Genomic DNA, 15,957 nt, shown 5'->3' on the forward strand with positions numbered 1-15,957 from the left:
TATTCATAGTTAAGGAATGCTCTGTTCGCTACATCAACCCCTCCTTGCTCAGGACCCCGGGGTAAAAGTACAGAGAATTGATCCTGTTTCTGTGTACTAGATCATAACGTTTTCATTTTCTTCTTTTCGGAGGTGCTCACACCTGCTTTCCTAGAAATGAGAACATTCATTTTCAATATCATTGTTGTTCTGTTTTTGGACCACCGCTTTATTAGGCCAGTGTTTCAGAAGGATGGCTTTTTCATTTGATTTCCTCTGTCCCTTCGCCCTTTACTGCTCTGAAGAGAGAGAATGCAAACCATCTGACTTCTTTCCCCAAGACTCTTACTTTTGACACCCAACCCAGACACTACTTTCAAGCAATTATAAGAAAAAGCAGGAGAGAGAAAAGAGGAAAGAAACTGCTCTAATTCTAGCCATTAATTAAAAATTAAAAATTCTGAACTCCTCCATGACTGAGTACATCTAAGAAAATCTGCGTAACGCTGGGAAGCTCAAAGAACTGTTGAAAACATTCCCCAACTGAGATCCAATATCTTGAAATAAAGGTTGTTACTAAGTTTACTCCCTAAAGGGGAGGTCCTCAAATATTTGCTGAGTGGGAAAAATAAATAAATAAATAAATGAGGCTGAATTTTTCCTTATCGACAAGGTCCAAATGCCAATAAAAGTAGTTCACTCTACAGAAGTTTGTTATATTCTTAAGTAGGACAATGAAATGAGGATGTGTTTAACCCACACAACTCTACCACCAAAATTTTATTTTTTATTTATTCATTTACATATCTATCTTTGGTGGAGGGGCTGGTGTTTAAGAATAGACATTGCTCTATAAATATATAAGCACTTGGGAAAATCTTCTTCCCATGTTGGGGTTCTGATAAAAGAGGCACAGAACACAGGGGTACCTTTTAAGCACACTACTCATGAAAATCCAGATATCCAAAACATATTAAAGGGGACTATCTGCTTAATAAATAATTTATACTAAATAGGGTAAACTCCCGATGCATATTTAAAATATTTTAACTATGGATAATGATTACCTTGGGTAATGGAACTGAGAACTAGACCACCTTGGAGAAAGGCTTCCATAATCTACTGCTTTTTTCCTATGCTATTGAGATCTTTTGGATAAGCGAAATTGTTTACAGAACTTTTATTTTATTTATTTATTTGAGAGAAAGCAAGCATGAGAGAGAGAGAGACAGAGAATGAATTGGGGGAAGGGGCAGAGAGAGGGAAAGCAGACTCTCTGTTGAGCAGAGAGCCCAATGTGGGGCTCCATCCCAGGACCCTAGAATCAAGACCTGAGCCGAAGGCGGATGCTTAACCAAATGAGCCACGCAGGTGCCTGTTTACAGAACTTTAAAAGCTGAAATGGAAGAAAGGAAAATAAATCAATTCACAAAGAATTCTACACATTCACAAAATACATGTTTGTCAACCTTGGGTGACTTTATGAGGCCCTATATTCTTTCACAGTTAACATCATCATAAACTCTGAAAGAAACAGGGAAATTTACAGCTGTTTGGAAAAGTGCACAGGGGAAAAAAAAAAAAAAACAGAAAAATCTCTCACAACTGCACCCCCTTTCACAGCAGCAGACATGGCCGGGGGTGCGTGTGCACCAGACACACACACACACACACACACACACACACAATGCCCAACACTTGCTGCAAGTCTCCTCCACACAGCGTTTTAGAGTTGGAGGATACACACAGTGGCTATGCAGTGGCCATCTGATACCATAAAAATGAATTTTCAATGATTACATATTATCCCAGTACATGAATATATCCTAATTTATTCCTCCATTCCTTTATTTTTGGGCATTCAGGTTGCTTCCAATGTTTCAGTACTATGATTAGTGTGATAATGCTATCTTTGCACAAAAATCTGTAATCAACTCTAAGTTTTCTCTTAGAAAAAATTCTTACTAGAGGAATCCTTTAGTAAAAAGTTACAGACAGTTAATACTTTGGAGAAAAAAATTCCCAAAATGCCTAATGTATATAGTAATACAGAATATAAATATACATAATATACAATATAAAATACCTAATAATATATAATTATATAATGTACAATATAGGAGAGCTAAGGTAAGTGAATGTGACTGTACCGAGAAAGGGCAGCTCACACTCACTCCACTGTTGGGATGCACATGGGTGTGACCGAGGGGCTGGTACCTGACAGACCCACAACCCATCCAAAGGAAGGGGCTGCCCCTTAGTGCTGGCCGGTTGTTGCCATGTAGGAATCTGATGCTGGTTTGCCAACACTTCCCATTTTTTCAAGAAAAACCAGAAGTTTAGACTTGTAGGTAAATTTTCTATTTTAAATTCTAGCACACTTTTCAAAAGATAAATTAAACAAGACACAACAGTGTAGGTAAAATAGAGCACGTGCACAGGTCTGCTCCAGCCAAGAGGCCATCAGCCTGCAGTCTCTGCTTTTCTAGGTCTCAAAAGACTTTTTTACCTTGAGATTAGAAAAATATCTGACTATCTGGAGAATGAGAAGACAAGCCACAGATTGGGAGAAAATATTTGCAAAACACATAATGTGATAAAGGACTGGCATCCAAATACACAGGACAAAGAACTCTTAAAACTCAACAATAAGAAAACAACCCAATTTAAAAATCTGCAAAAGACCTGAACATACACCTCACCAAAAACAATACACAGATGCCAAATGAGCATATGAAAAGATAGGCAAATTATATCATCATGGAAACGCATATTAAAACAACAAGAACTACATACCTATGAGAATGGCCAAAATGCAGAACCCTGACAACATTGAATGCTGGTGGGCATGTGGAGCAACAGGAACGTTCATTCATTGCCACTGGGAATGCAAAATGGTACAGCCACTCTGGAAGGCAGTTTAGCAGTTTCTTAAAAAACTAAACACACTTTTACCATTAAGATCCAGGAACCATGCTTCTCCATCTTTATCCAAAGGAGCTGAAAACTTCAGTCCACAGAAAAACCTACATACAGGTGTTTGCAGCCGCTTTATTCACAATCGGAAGCAACCATGATGTCCTTCAGTAGAGAACCAGATAAACAAACTGTGGTTTATCCGGTGACCGTTATTCAGCACTAAGAAGAGATGAGCTATCAAAGCCATGAGAAGACATGGAGAGACCTTCCATGCATTACTACCAAGTGAAAGAAGGCAATCTGAAAAGGCTACATGCTGTGTGATTCCAACTACAGGACATTCTGGAAAAGGCAAAACTGTGGAGACAGTAAGAGGATCAGTGGTTGCCAGAGGCTGGGGAAAGGAGGGGATGAACAGGCAGAGCACAAAAGGTCTTTCGGACAGTGAATTTATTCTGCACGATATTATAATGGTGGATACACGTCATTATACATTTATCCAAACCCATAAAATGTACAACACCAAGACTGAATGCTAATGTAAACCTCGGACTTTAGGGGATAGTGATGTGCCGACGTAGATTCCTTAACAGTAAGAAATGTACTGCATGCTGGTGGGATACAGGAGGAAATCTCTGTACTTTCCAATTTTGCTGTGAACCTGAAACTGCTCAAAAAATCAAGTCTATTTAAAAAAAATCTGTTATTTCTTCTAGTTAATTTTTTCCTTTTTCCTGTTTAACAATCATTTATCTATTCATTTGGAATTTAAGCGAACACGGTGAAAGGCAGGGATGTAGCTTATTTTTCAATAGTTAACCAGTATCCAGCACCCTTTACTGAATACTGTACGCATCCACTCCCGTCAACCCAGTGATCTGCCCTCACCTTCCCGCCTCCCCCCACCTCCTCAGGAACAATTCCTCTCTGACTGTTCCCTGTGATTCCAGTGGGGCTGCACAGCAGAGCTAGCTGGAGCCCTGGCCAGGAGCAGCCATGGGTGACCCTGTTAACAGAGCATCTCACAGTCAAGGCCCACGGAAGGGCTCAGGACCCCAGCAGCCCACGTGGTGTCCTTCCTTAAGACTTTACATACTGACCCAAGGAAGGTCATCTCTTCTTTGACCTTAGGCTGTAAAAATAGAAGCCTGGAAGTATCAACAACCACACCTCCCTTTCCTCTAGCTGCAGAAAGGAGCCCATCAGCAATAGGAGAAAGAGCCAGCCCCGGGGAAGCAGCAAAGTCAGGAGAGGCAGCGCATTTGAGCTTCCTCAGGAGTCACTGAAGCGAGTCTCACCCCAAGGGTACTACAGGCACTTGACGAAATAAATGTCTTTGGTTTTTGTTTAACTAAGATGATTGATTTTCTTTCTCTCGCACTTGAAAAAATCCTGATTTATACACAAAGCCTTTGCCTATATATTAAATTCTTAAACTCAGCTGGGTCAGGTACTCGGCTTTCTTTTCAGATCTACTGCTATTTCTATCTATTCTAGGGCTCAGATTACTCTTTAAAATTCTTGCATAAATTTATAAATAGTTGACAGTACAAAACCAATCCTCCCCAAACTCACCTTTAGTTTTCAAAGGGTTCCTGGCTATTCTTGCCTGTTTATAACTCCAGATGCTCTTAAAAATCATTATAATAAATCACTCTCCCCCCTTGGGAAAAAAAAAATCACTGGGATTTTTATTTGAATTACATTAATTAAAAAATTAATGAGTTGATTTAACCTCTTTAAGTCAAAAAATGAAACCCACTATAACATTTTTTGTTTTCTTCACATTCCTGGCTTTGTTTTCAATTATTTGGGGAGCTCTGATGCACTGATGAGTAAAATCTTTTTCCTTTCTTAAATTATATTTTGTTATATAGAAAAGCTACTGACTTTTGCATGTTTATTTCAAAGCCAATCAGACAATTTTCTAGCCCTACTTCATGGGCTAGAATTACCAAGATAAGGCCAAATAATACAAATAATTAACAAATTTCATTTAGGGTTCCCTCGGATAAGGTTATTTTCAATAAGTATGTGTTCCACATTTTGCCAGAATAAAGCAACACGGTAGCTTCTTCCTGATGACGACGACGACGATGACGATGACGATGACTAAAGTAAAAGCTACAAACTCTAAATACGTGGCCTCCCCTTAACAAATTTTGTGAACATGGCAGTAAAATATAGTAACAAACAAAAAATGTTTAAAACCAAACAGAAACCCACAATCCTCATCTTAAAAAAAATAAAAATAAATAAAAAGTTGGGTAGCCCCTCCCTCTCCCCACCATTCCCAACGAGGTAATTTTCTTAACTCAAGAGAATAGCAAACAAAACAAAATAGAAACAATATATCTGATACTTTCACTGAGTAGCCAACCAGCATATTACAGGAAGACCTATTTTTTGGATGTACATAATATTTAAAACATTGATTACAAAAATGATTTGGACTCTATACTCTTTCATCAGGGTAAATTTCTCAGACCAAATTTATTTTAAATACATTATGTCTCATTTACCACCTAACGTCTCTTAGAAATCTGCTTAAATCATTAGCAGTCACAACTCCACAATGTACTGTGAAATTCTTCCACGCTATTTCTTCCACTCCAAAGTGAGGCCTGAGATGATTACTATTTTAAGAGTATTTCTAATATGTCTATACTGGGCCACACGGAACTTTATCATAATAATGCTTACTCACCAACCTTGTAAAGACTCTCCCTAAATTTGTCACTAACCCCTGAAAACAATTTAGAGTTTTTAAGACGTACAGACAAAATAAGAGATTGGCCTATGAAATTAAAATGTATGTGTTCTATATACTTTTCATACATGAAAAGTATACCTGAAGCCAACTATGAGCATTCTGGTAACTTTAAAGAGGGCCTGAATATAGTAATGAAATAATGCTTCACTTAGTCTTCATTAACAGAAGATGAAAGATCTAAGCATTGCCAGACTTTCCTCTCTACATGCTAATACTCTGATAATGACAGAAACATGCTCTATTACCATCGAGGACATAATGTAAAAGCTCTCCTTCCATTTTCAGAACTGGGCCATCACGCACACACCTGCAGCTATCCAGCAACCTTTGGAGCAGCGTGAGGACCGAAGGCGGGCTCTGTGGCTTTGCTCTCAGTTCATTCTTACCACTCTGACTTCAGCCCCTTCTCGTCCAGCTCCTACTACACTTAATACAGGCATTTTTAAGTTTTTTTTTTTTTTAAAGATTTTATTTATTTATTTGACAGAGAGAGATCACAAGTAGGCAGAGGCAGGCAGACAGAGTGAGAGGGAAGCAGGCTCCCCGCTGAGCAGAGAGCCCGATGCGGGACTCGATCCCAGGACCCTGAGATTATGACCCGAGCCGAAGGCAGTGGCTTAAACCACTGAGCCACCCAGGCGGCCCAGTGGCTTAAACCACTGAGCCACCCAGGCGGCCCAGTGGCTTAAACCACTGAGCCACCCAGGCGGCCCAATACAGGCATTTTTAAAAAAAGGAGGGGCACCTGGGTGGCTCAGTGGGTTAAAGCCTCTGCCTTCAGCTCGGGTCATGATCTCAGGATCCTGGGATCGAGCCCCACGTCGGGCTCTCTGCTCAGTGGGGAGCCTGCTTCCTCCACTCCCTGCCTGCCTTTCTGCCTACTTGTGATCTCTGTCAAATAAATAAATAAAATCTTAAAAAAAAAAAAAGTTAAAAAAAAAAAAAGGAAATTCACCAAGAGCTTAATGGCTTAATGGTTTCTCCGAAGAATCCAGTTCCCAGGTCTGGAGCAAGGCTCTGAGAGCCACACGACAATGAGAGGACAAGAGTGCTCTTTGGAGGGGGGCCTCGCCTCAACAAAGCATCTTGCTTCTGGATGGTACTTCATATTTTTCTTTTTCTTTTTTTTTTTTTAAAGATTTTATTTATTTATTTGACAGACAGAGATCACAAGTAGGCAGAGAGAGAGGGGAAGCAGGCTCCCGGCTGAGCAGAGAGCCCGATGTGGGGCTCGATCCCAGGACCCTGGGATCATGACCTGAGCCGAAGGCAGAGGCTTTAACCCACTGAGCCACCCAGGCGCCCCGGTACTTCATATTTTTCAACAAGCTCTTATCTATTCCCTAATTCAATCATCTACAATAATTCTGCGAGTCAGGCTTGGTAGAAGTTACTCTTGAACTAGAACAATTTTTTTTTTCCTTAACAGAGAATAACTTCTCTAAGCTCACACAGAAAATCAACAGCAGAACCAAATCTGAAAAACAGATCTCCTCATGGGAATGTGCCAACCATTAGGATCACAGAGGTAAAATTACTTTCAAATTCCAGCGACGAGTTTTCCAGCTGAGTGACCTTTCGAGAGTTACCAACTTCCCTCGGTCTCAGTGCCTGTGTCCATAAAACAGGGACGGTGCTACCCTCCCAGCAGCTCCGTGAGGCCCCCAGCCCGCCACCTGGCACCTGGTATGCTTACTTCAGAGTTGTATGGACCCCAGGCTTCAGCTGCCTCAGGACTTCGTGAACATACACACACACACACACACAGGCAATGAGAGGGTATGACCAGTGACTTCTCTACCAGGTCCACCTAAACTGCATGGCCAAATTAACAGGGCAGCCCCCATCCTTCAGATCTCCCTTAACCTTCCTCATCCTACACTCCCACAAACACTTATGGAAGGCGAAGATGTGCCCGAAATTAGTCGGATCAATCTTTGTTACATAAGACACACACGTCATCTGGGATTCGACGATCTGCTACTCTGAGCTTACTACTCCTCCTTTCCAGAAGATTCCCTCAGCCCTTGGCCTCTTGCCAGGACCAAAAGCTAACTCCAAAGTATTTCACAACAAATAACCCAAGTATCACCCAGGTTCCACACCACCTCTAATATCCACTGACCCCTCTGTACCACAGATCTACAAACCACACCCACAGCCCAAACCCAGCCCACCCACTTCCTAATTCTGTATAGCCCATAAGGTAAGAATGTTTTTATATTTTTGGAATGGTTTCAAGTCAAAAGATGAGTAACATTTTGGAACAGGTGGAAGTTACATGCAATCTGAATTACTGTATACATAAAAAAAGTTTTCTTAGCACACAGTCACGCTTGTTCATTTATATGTTGTCAATGGCTGCTTTCATGGCTTACAACAGCAGAGCTGAGTAGTCGAAACAAAGACCTTAGAACCAACAAAGCTTAAAATACTTATCATCTTTACAGAAGAACTTTGCTGACCCCCTCCTCTATATGTAAGTTCCATAATCTCTCCAAGCATAACTTGAGGGATTGAGTCTACCAACTTACACCACGTACTGCTGTGCATTACCTCGTCCATTACCTCGTCCAGGACGCGGGGGCGGGGGTGGGGGGTAAATAAATCTATGCAGTTAGACTTGCAAGTTTTAGAAGTACTATAGTAACAACTACGCCCTCAACATCTTCCGTGCTCCCATCCCAGGTCATATCAAAGGGTCAACTGAGGTCATACTTACTTATTAAAAAAAAAAATACTTTACGTTAACAGTGATGTGCTTGTGTACACATTGAAATTTAGATAAAATTTAAAATTAAATTAAATTAAAATCCCATTAGGATGGCACCTATCAAACAAACAAACAAATAACCCCCAGAAAATGACAGCATCGGCAAGGACGTGGGGGAAAGGGAACTCATATCACATGTGCTTTGCTGATGGGAATGCAAAACGGTGCAGTTGCTATGGAAAACAGTAAGGGCGTTCCTCAAAAAGTGAGATCTGGGGCGCCTGGGTGCCTCAGTCATTAAGTGTCTGCCTTCGGCTCAGGTCATGATCTTAGTTAGGGTCTTGGGATCGAGGCCCCACATCAAGCTCCCTGCTCTCCCTCCACTTCTGTTTCTCCCTCTCCCTCGCCTGCCATTCCCTTTGCTGTACTGTCTGTCTCTCTGTCAAATAAATAAGATCTTTAAAAAAAAGGTTAAAATGGTAAATTTTAAATTATGTCTATTTTAATAAAAATTTTAAAAATTCAGCTAACCAACCCAAAGACTTGTCATTAATAAAATGCTTGTGATCTCTCTCTGTCAAATAGATAAATAAAATCTTTAAAAAAAAAATATGATATATCCAATACAATAGATATAAAAAGGAATGATGCAGTGATTTGTGCTACAACATGGATGAACTTTGAAAATTGGTGAAAGAAGTCAGTTACAAAAGACCAATTATCGTATGATTCCATTTATTTTTTTAAAAAGATTTTATTTATTTGAGAGATAGAACAGAGTAAGAGAGAGTACACAAGGGGGCATGGGGGGGCAAGCAGAGGGAGAGGGAGAAGCAGACTCCCCACTGAGCAGGGAGCCTGACACGGGGCTCCATCCCAGGACCCTGGGATCACGACCTGAGCTAAAGACAGAGGTTTTACCGACTGAACCACCCAGGCGCCCCAATGTGTGATTCCATTTATATGAAATGTCCAGGAAAGAAAGCAGATTATTGGCTGCCAGAGGCTGGGGGGCAAGGAGGGGAAGGGGAGTGACTTCTTAACGGGTATGAGATTTGTCTGGGGATAAAATGTTCTGAAACATTTCGCAATTGTTTTACAACACTGTGAATTACATACTACTGAACTATACCCTTAAAAACATTAATGATGGTAAATTTTATTTTTGTGTATTTTACCACTATTTAAAAAAAAAACATTAAAAATTGCACTGTTCAGAAAAAAAAAAAACCTCCAACAGCTCACTTAGACATCATGTAATCAGGAGAGACACGTCACTGAGAAGTAGGCCCTATCCTTCTACCAATCACAGCAATATGTTACTTCACATAAATGCTATCAGGCTAGCCAAAAACAAAAATAAAAAGGGCATTTTCTTAGTAAATATAATTCTCTGGTTATTTCTTGACACAGATTTAGAAAGCTATTACTTTTTTAAAAAAGATTTTATTTATTTATATTTGACAGGCAGAGATCACAAGTAGACAGAGTGGCAGGCTGGGGGCCAGGGTGGGAAAAGCAGGCTTCCTGCTGAGCAGAGAGCCCGATGCGGGGCTCTATCCCAGGACCCTGGGATCATGACCTGAGCTAAAGGCAGAGGCTTTAACCCACTGAGCCACCCAGGCGCCCCGAAAACTATTACATCTTTAATAGAAATACTTCATCACTTCCCGGAATTAGATTAGGGTACTACTTCATGTCATGTTTGATTTTAGGTGCTATATATAGGAGTTCACATTAATAAGAAACACATTACACCCGGGAACACTGGAGAGAGAGCAGGAAGGTGATCTGACAGGAGGCGGCCCAGGCTTCAATTTGTGTCTTAGTCATTTGCCCCCAGACCTGTCGGAAGAAGGGAGAGGGTCTTTCCTCAAAAAAGCATTAGGAAAACGTGATCTCCAAGTAGAAACAAATGCCAAAGGCACTTACAATCAAAAGAACGTAAAGGTTGTTTCTGTCACTGTAACTCACTTCCAGCATTTTAAAATCACACTGGCAGTGTCACACTGTAAACAGGGACAACTCAGCAGAGAATTTCACAGTCAGAAGGCACGGTATTCAAGGGTCATGTTCACCACATCAAACAAAACTAATGTAGTGAAAGCCAACTTAACAGATTCTTGGCAATAAAGTTATTTGTAAACACATGTATCTAAGATCTGAGATGAAGAATATAAGCTTTGATTTTGGTTGCATTCAAGGGAAAAAGCACTAAGATCAAAACACTAAAATAAGAGAAACTGAAGTTACAACAAGAATAACTGAAGCTGGGGGCACCTGCGTGGCTCAGTGGGTTAAGCCGCTGCCTTTGGCTCGGGTCATGATCTTGGGGTCCTGGGATCGAGTCCCATGTCGGCTCTCTGCTCAGCAGGGAGCCTGCTTCCCTCCCTCTCTCTCTCTCTCTCTCTGCCTGCCTCTCTATCTACTTGTGATCTCTCTCTGTCAAATAAATAAATAAAATCTTTAAAAAAAAAAAAAAAGAATAACTGAAGTTGGGGGTGCCTAGGTGGCTCAGTGGGTTACAGCCTCTGCCTTCAGCTCAGGTCATGATCTCAGGGTCCTGGGATTGAGCCCCGCATCGGGCTCTCTGCTCCACGGGGAGCCTGCTTCCCTTCCTCTCTCTGTCTGCCTCTCTGCCTGCCTGTGATCTCTGTCTGTCAAATAAATAAATAAAATATTTAAAAAAAAAAAAAGAAAGAATAACTGAAGCTGGGAGCAGCTGGGTGGCTCAGCTGGTTAAGCGTCTGCCTTTGGCTCAAGTCATGATCCTGGAGTCCTGGGATCGAGCCCTGCATCGGGCTCCCTGCTCAGCAGGAAGGCTGCTTCTCCCTCTTCCTCTGCTGCTCCCATTCTCGTGCATGTGAGCTCTCTCTCAAATAAATAAAATCCTAAAAAAAAAAAAAAAAAAAGGAATAACTAAAGTTAATGTGATCAAGAAAAAATAGGGATGCCTGGGTGGCTCAGTTGGTTAAGCCACTGCCTTCGGCTCAGGTCACGATCCCAGGGTCCTGGGATCGAGTCCTGCGTTGGGCTCCTTGCTCAGTGGGGAGCCTGCTTCTCTCTCTGCCTCTGCCTGCCACTCAGCCTGCTTGTGTGTACTCTCTCTCTGACAAATAAATAAATAAAATCTTTAAAAAAAAAAAAAAAAGAAAGGAAAAAAAGAAGACCCCACTAGCTAGAGGGAAGGAACCCTAACCACCATCAGCTAGGACAGCAGACCTATTACAGAAAGCAGACCGCAGTGAGATACCCTCTCAATGGTTCCTACAGAAAAAGAAAACAAAAAGGCAAACAAGCTCCTCCTGCCAAACTTGAATGTAAGCATCCCTACCTTGTTTGAACTTAAGGGGGGAAAATTAAATTTACAAGAGGCAGAGGAAATAAAGCAGTGTTCGTCAAACACTCAGAAGTGTATCTCAAACTGGATCTGCGGACACTTCCCCCAGTCCATACATTCTCTCTGAGAATTTTTAAACTGTGTGTTTTCATTTCAATATTACTCTCAAAACAGGAACATAAGCCTGTTCGGGACCATCCAGATGCTTCCCTGGAAACAGAGAGCTGCCCAGGATTTCCCAGCCCACGTGTGTGCTGTGGTGTTCACCATCGGGCTTGGGCTGAATAACAGGATTTGAATGGGCGGTACTAACAGTCGGGAACAGAGTTAAGACCTGGTAAGTATATGATGCACACATGCCAGTTAATGGTCCGACATCACCCCTGTGTAGTTTTACTGTTTTCGGAATGGAGAAAGGTGGTGAGAGAACAGAGCAGTCACGTGGCCCGGTGACACAGGCGTTCCCAGAGAGCTCCCAGCACACGGTACTGTATTCACGTTGAGTGTACAAATTGAGTAAAACATCATCTGTCCCATAAAATTAATTTTAATTTTACTGGTTTTGTCATTTTATCTGTAACCTGTTCATCTGTCTTGTTTTATAATCTTTTAAGCAAAAGAAATGTATCTTTGGGGCCTGGGTGGTTCAGCTGGTTGAGCGACTGCCTTCAGCTCAGGTCATGATCTCGGGGTTCCAGGACTGAGTCCAGCATCGGGCTCCCACCTCCACAGGGAGTCTGCTTCTCCTTCTGACCTTTCTCCCCTCTCATGCTCTCTCACTCTCTCTTTCTCAAATAAACAAATAGAATCTTAAAAAAGAAGAAGAAAGAAATCATTAAAAAATTTTTTTAAATCTAAAAAAAAAAAAAAAAAGAAATGTATCTTTGTGTGCATTCTTACAATAAAAATAACTTAAGCTTGTGTACCAAGGGCAGCCTATGGGGGGAAGAAAACTTTGTAAAAAACAGTGCTGGGGAAAGATCTGAATGGACATTGCTTCAAAGAAGATACACAGATGACCAATAAGTATATGAAAATATACTTAGCATCATTAGCTACTGGAGAAAAGCAAGTCAAACCACAAGATACTCTTTCAACCTGTTAGGATGGCTGTTATCCAAAAGAAAAAGAAAAAGGAAACAGAAAATAACAAGTGCTGGTGCGGATGTGGAAGAATCAGAATGTCCTCGCACTGCTGGTGGGGATACAAAATGATTTAGCTGTGGTGGAAAACAGTCTGGCAGCTCCCCAAAGAGTTAAACATAGAATTATCATATGATCCAGTGATTTCACTCCTAGGTATAAATCCAAAAGAACTGAGGGGTGGGGGAAGGGGTCACTGGGTGATGGACATTAAGGAGGGTATGTGATGGGACGAGCACCGTGTGTTATGTGCAACTGATGAAACACGGACCTCCACCTCTGAAACCAGTAAGACATTATATGTTAATTAATGGAATTTAAATTTAAAAAAAAGAAAAGAAAAGAGAGCTAAGCCCAAAAGAACTAAAAGCAGAAACTCAAGATACTCATACACCAATATTCAGAGCACTATACACAAGAGCCAAAAGATGAACACAACACAAATGTCCACAAACAGACGAATGGATAAACAAAATGTGGTGTGACTCTACCGAGAATATTAGCCAACCATAAAAAGGAAATTCTAATACATGCTACAACATGGATAAACCGTAAAAACATTAAGCTAAGTGGAATAAGCCAGCTACAAAGGACAAATACTGTATGATTCTTAAATGAGGTACCACAAAGAGGCAAATTCATATGAAAAGCAGAATACAAGGGGCACCTAGGTGGCTCAGTCTTTAAGTGTCTGCCTTTGGGTCAGGTCATGATCCCAGGGTCCAGGAATAGAGTCCTGAGTTGGGTTCCCTGCTCAGCCAGGAGCCTGCCTCTCCCTCTCTCTGCCCCTCCCCGTACTTGCACACTTGTACTCTCTCTAAGATAAAGAACCTGGGGCGCCTGGGTGGCTCAGTGGGTTAAAGCCTCTGCCTTCGGCTCAGGTCATGATCCCAGAGTCCTGGGATCGAGCCCCGCATCAGGCTCTCTGCTCCGCAGGGAGCCTGCTTCCTCCTCTCTCTCTCTGCCTGCCTCTCTGCCTACTTGTGATCTCTGTCTGTCAAATAAATAAATAAAATCTTAAAAAAAATAAAATAAAATAAAGAACCTTACCAAAAAAAAAAAAGTAGGATGGAGGTTAGTTACCAGAGGCAGGGGTGGGAAGAATGGGGAATAAGAGTTTCATAGGTACAGAGCTTCCACTTGGGATGACAAGAAAGTTCTGGAAATGGTGATTGCTCATGTGAATGTACTTAGTTCAGTGCTAGTGAACTGTATGCCTGAAAATGGTTAAAATGGTAAATTTTATGTAATGCATATTTTATCACAATAAGAAAAACTTAGTAACACTGAATATTTGCCAAAAATATTTTGTGAAGATTGTATAAATTGAGAGATACTGCTACAGGGTTAGAATTAACAAGCTATTTCTGTAATATTTAAAAATACAGAAATAAATGACATATATTCCTTTTTTTAATATTTTATTTATTTATTTGACAGAGAGGGAGAGATCACAAGTAGGCAGAGAGGCCGGCAGAGAGAAAGGGGGAAGCAGGCTTCCTGCTGGGCAGACAGCCCGGTGCTGATGCCAGGCTCGATCCCAGGACCTTGAGACCATGACCCGAGCCGAAGGCAGAGGCTTAACCTGCTGAGCCACCCAGGCGCCCCATAATGATATATATTTCTATGGACATAAACGCAGAAGCATAAAAACATGGATGCAGAGGGCATTATCTATCTGCCTTGCAAAAGTGGGTACCCCGGAAAAGGAGGGAGGTAACTGGGAGGGGTACCAAAGGGTGTTCAAGTGCATCCGAAAAGCTGTATTCCTTAAATTAAAAACAGGAGTGAAGGAGAGGACAGAGGGAGGAAAAAGGAGAAGACACCTTTGTTAAATCCAGTACTCAGAGGCTCATTATGGCACTTTGTATCCTCTCTACACCTTTAAAGTAGTTACTAGTAAAAATATAAAATGACTAAGAATCAGAAGTTTACATAATGAGGAGTTAAAACTTCCTTTAGCCATTCTACACAATGAATGAGCAGAGAGCCCACTGATAGGCCATGTTCCCAACTCACCGTCAAGAGCACCTCGACTTTCCTGCTCTCTCCCCACAGATCTAAGACGCCACCAACAGCAATCAGAACTGTCAGTCAGCATTCGCTAGCCAGACTGACCTCTCACTCAGAACACAATGGGGTCCTGCAATTTTTGCTTGCCTCCAAGTTGTAAGTTAAATAAACACTAGTTCCCGTTAGAATTCATGTAAAAACTGCACCATTTTTACCAATGAACAAGTCAAGTCACATCAGGCCAACAAAACAGTTAAGACCGTTTCAGGGTGCCTGGAGGCTCGGTCAGTTAAGCATCCGACTCTTGATATCTGCTCCGGTCTTGATCTCAGGGTGGTGACTTCAAGCCCTGTGTTGGGCTCCACACTGGGCGTGGAACCTTATTCAAAAAAAAAAAGGCTTTCATCATCACTTACTGCAGGTAACTGAAAATCGTCACTAATAAGAATGTGAGAGCAACTGCAATTTTTGCCAGTTTATACCAAGACTGTACAAATAAGATCGGGGTGGAAATAACCTGAGTCTTCCCCCACACAGACACATACGAGGAGGTCTTTCTTTCTTCTTTTTGCTGAACGCTATTTCTATTTCACTACTAACACTATTTCATACTCTGCAAGTATGGGAGATGTGAAAGCATACCAGGTCAAAATGACACTAAGAACCAAAAGGGGAAACTCTTGGGTGTCTACCCAAGAGAACTGAAAAAGCAGCCCCCACAAAAACTCACAGCATTATTCACAACAGCAACAAAGTGGAAACAAACCATGTCCGTTGACTGATGAAAGGATAAACACAATGCGGTATACCTATAAAATGGAACGTTATTCAGCCACATAAAGGAACGACGCTCTGACACATGCCACGCATGGAGGAACCTTGAAAAACAAGACAGACACCACACATACCGGAGGATTCCATTTATAGGAAATCCATGGAGACAAAAGTAGACTGCTGATTACCTAGCGAGTTTTCGGGAAAGACAGAGAATAACTGCTAATGGGATGGGAGATTTCTTTTGGGAGGTGATGAAAATGTTCTAAAACTTATGCTGGTGATGGCTGTACAACTCTGTGA

The 15,957-nt window shown here is 41.4% G+C and overlaps 1 protein-coding gene across 2 annotated transcripts in view; it reads right to left on the bottom strand.

The window, feature by feature from the left end:
* TENT4B (terminal nucleotidyltransferase 4B) overlaps positions 1-15,957 on the bottom strand; it is a 66,882-nt gene that overhangs the window by 23,573 nt on the left and 27,352 nt on the right. The gene's annotated exons all lie outside the window — the stretch shown is intronic.

The sequence above is a fragment of the Meles meles genome, chromosome 19 (genome assembly GCF_922984935.1).
Source record: "Meles meles chromosome 19, mMelMel3.1 paternal haplotype, whole genome shotgun sequence".
Lineage (NCBI taxonomy): Eukaryota > Metazoa > Chordata > Mammalia > Carnivora > Mustelidae > Meles > Meles meles.